The 3,653-nt window shown below is 39.4% G+C and overlaps 1 pseudogene; it reads right to left on the minus strand.

Annotated features, from left to right (window-relative positions):
* Nucleotides 1-2,896: 2,896 nt before the first annotated feature.
* Nucleotides 2,897-3,515, minus strand: LOC103581522 (annotated as a pseudogene).
* Between the last annotated feature and the right edge of the window lie 138 nt (nt 3,516-3,653).

The following is a 3,653-nucleotide window of genomic DNA, read 5'->3' on the forward strand; positions in this document are numbered from 1 at the left end:
TGTGGAATTCTTGTTTTCCCAGTAATTAGGAAAGCCGACATAAAGAGACAGAGGAAAACAAATTCAGAGAAAAAGATAATGCAGAAAAACTTTGAAACATTCCTGAAGCTAAACGTGCCTTAGGTTTTTAGATCTGTAGGCCAATGTATTCCCTTTTTTAAAAAGGTGAGCTTGTGAAGGATTTCTATCACTTACAAGCAAGGACCCTAATAGTTGCAAGAGGAGAGTCATATGATCACTGATTTAACCAGATGTCAAAAAGTCATTTTTAACATATTTGTCAGGTAAAGCTTATTTGCTGTTGTCCATTCTATAAAGTCACCATGTTTATACAAGTTCGAGTATGATTGGGCTTAGTTTTATATGAAAAAAATCAGAAAAGAGAACGGATTATTTTTTTCTGTCAATCATTTGTTTACCAGGTATTTGTTAGGCATTGAAATTGACTATAACAAAGCTGAAAGAAATAAACAATCTTTTTCATTTGATTATGAACAAAATATGGTCATAACATATAATTTTAGTTCTGCTAAATCCATTTCCTAGCTCTTTGTACCAAGAGGTCCTTTCAACATTTTCCTATTTTTACATTTTTTTTTATATTATACAATTTATTCTGAAGCCTTAGCCCAATGATACTCGATTAGATCTCGAATGTAAAGAAAATATCTTGACGTAAGGGACCACAAATCTTTTGATTTATATTTAGAAAGAAAATGGTCCTGGTGGAAATTAGCGTGTCTGTCACTGACAGCTCACTATGAACTGAGATAAAGTTATATGACCAATCTGCTCCCTGGTGGGATTTTTAAGGTGATTAAGTTTAGCAAAGTCTTAGTTAGTGTAAGAAAATGTGTGAGCATGTATTTGCATGTGTATGGTGTGAGTGGTTAAAGAGTTTAAACAGATCTTTGATAAAATTAATAATCACTGACTTTATTATATTTTCTGGCTACTAGTAATACATTTATTTCACTTAAGTTTTGAAAGTTCTTCACAATGAGAATGTACTTCTTTTCAAACCTTGAGGCCTTATAACATTACTGCTATTGTCTATTTAAACGTCTTCTTAGGATATTTGTTCCCAAGCATCACAAATGATGTTCTTAACATCATTTCAATTCAATGTATGAAAGGGTAATGTATGAGGTACTTCAATATGTAGGAAATATGGCTGAGTTGAGAACTGTAAGACCCAAGCTGTAGTCTACCATTAATTGTCCAATCATTCAATCTCTACAGATTTCAGTTTCATAAACTCTAATATGAGAATGTTGAATGTATTTGTTAAAGTATGATTTAGGTCAGTTGCTCAGAAAAAGGGAGTTGGGCAGTGGGGATTGAAAATAATGCCTGAGCCAGGGTGCTGAATCGACAACCATAAAGTAAAGAAGAAAGGTTGAGTGGGGCTAAGAGTTAGTGCCAGCTGATGCTGAGCAACAAGAAAAACAAGGGAATCAGAGCTGGCCCAACCTCAAAAGTCAAGCTAGGATCAACCATCTTCCAGAATATTAATTCAAAGACAGTACTTTGAAATGGTGTATTGAGTTGTAGAAGGCAACTCAAGAAGATTCAGAGCTGAGCTAGGAGAAGCTCATGACAAGCGTGGGGAACAAAGCTGTCAGGCAGCTGCAAATTTACCAAGTAGACTTTTTGTAGCTTGCTAAATTAAAATATTTACACTTTTGGTCTCTGAAGGTTGGTGCTCTGTTGTCTTGAGAATTTATTTTTTGTAATAAAACATTTGAGATGGATGACCTCGATGTTTTTTGTTTCACAATGTTATGAATAAGACTATAATCACATTGAACTATTAATTTTTATTTTTTTAACACAGCAGGAAACATGAAAAATGTTTAAAACTTCAGAAAGTGGTTATAATACAGAATAAGCATAAGAGAAAAAAACACTCAGGGCATGCTATCAGTACATATTAAGTTACAAATCATTTGCTTTCTTAACATTTTACATATTTAAGTTCATAAATGAGGATGATGAAATTTACCATTTTGGGGGTGAGAAGAAAAAATAAGGGCATATTTATCATCCGCTAGATGTGTTCACTGTATGCTTTGCAAGATATATGCAAGCTCTGGGTGAAGGGAAGTGCAGCTGTCAGACGTGTTAGTAAACTGGACAGCCATCTGTTTCTGTACAGCATGCCATCTTTACATAGGAGCGACCAGGAGAAAACATAAATTAGCCAAGCACTCTGCACTACAAATCATCACCGTAACAGCCAACCAGCCTTACTCAACTGCTATACTACTGTGTCTGGACTACAAAAACTTATTACAAGGTTGGAATTTTGTTTGATAAATAATCCTTTAAAAATCAATTATTTTCACCTAAAATGTCTTTGTACAATTTCAGGTTCAGGTTATCAGTTAGGCCTGTAGATAAATGGCACATGTAGTTGAATTTGTACCAATTTTTATAGGTTTTTAATTTTAAAGGATGAAGGCCATAATGAGTTAATTACTAGACAGTTTTGGACTACTCAATAGGAAATGGCTGCACACATTTTCTTAAATAAGTAGGCCACAAATGCGGTTAATAGTTTACTTTCAAACAAACACACAAAAGTCAGCACTCAGAAGAAAATGAAACATTACTTCAGATACTCAAACCAATAATGAAAATTGAAGTCTTTCACCTCCCTAACAAGATTTTCAACTATGATTCAAATAGCAACTGCCAAATACCATACAAAACTGAAGTTTACCACCTGAGGCAAGGCTTAGAACAGGTAAAAAGTTAGACAACATGTTACGAAATCAACTTTTCAAGTGATAGTGGCTTGTTTCAAGGACTGTTTGATCAAATGACTCTACCTTCCCGTCCCGCCCCTCCTCCCCTCCGCAGCCCAGTCCTCAGGTTGCTTCCTGGTGAGTCACTAACCAACTCTTTCCTCTTCAGGAGACTTGGAGGTACTCTTGGATCGTGATCCAGCCTCAGAACCCCTATTGCAGCCAGGTGGAAGACTTCTGGACCCAGAGCTCGACCCGGTCCACGAGCGAGATCTGGACACCGAGGAGGACGTGGATATGGATCTTTGGGTTGACCCGGATCTAGGGGTTGATGAAGATCTACGGTGAGAGCGAGAAGGAGAGCGGGAGCGAGACCTAGACCTCAAGCAGCTGACGTGAGATCTACTCCTGACGTGCATAGTTGTCTCCCTCGTACCTGTGGGGTGGCATTCCGCGACGGCAGCTGTGGTGGCCATATGTAGGATGACTACAGTGGGCCATCTGTACTCTGAGCACGCGGCCATCCAACACGATTCCATCTAGGGCATCCATGGCATCCTGGGCGTGGTGCTTATACAGGAAGCGGACAAAGGCGAAGCCACGAGGCTCCTTAGTGAAGCAGTCCCGTGGAATGTACACGTCGCCGATGCACCCATACTTCTCAAAGAGTGGCCGCAGGGTGTTGGCTGAGGTGCGGTAGGTCACGTTGCCCACCTTGAGAGAGGTCATGCTCTCCACGTAGAGAGGGGGGTGACTGTAACTCATGGCCTTTGAGAACTTGGCCTGGGCTCCTCCCCTCTTCCACACTGAGCAGGAGAAGGTCAACACCAGGGACTAAGACGAGCGTCGAGCACAGCAGGCGGCTATGACGGTTTCCTGGCGTTCGTTGTGGTCGGGCTCTGC

Source organism: Galeopterus variegatus, unplaced genomic scaffold (genome assembly GCF_000696425.1).
Source record: "Galeopterus variegatus unplaced genomic scaffold, G_variegatus-3.0.2 Scaffold13245, whole genome shotgun sequence".
NCBI classification, from domain to species: domain Eukaryota; kingdom Metazoa; phylum Chordata; class Mammalia; order Dermoptera; family Cynocephalidae; genus Galeopterus; species Galeopterus variegatus.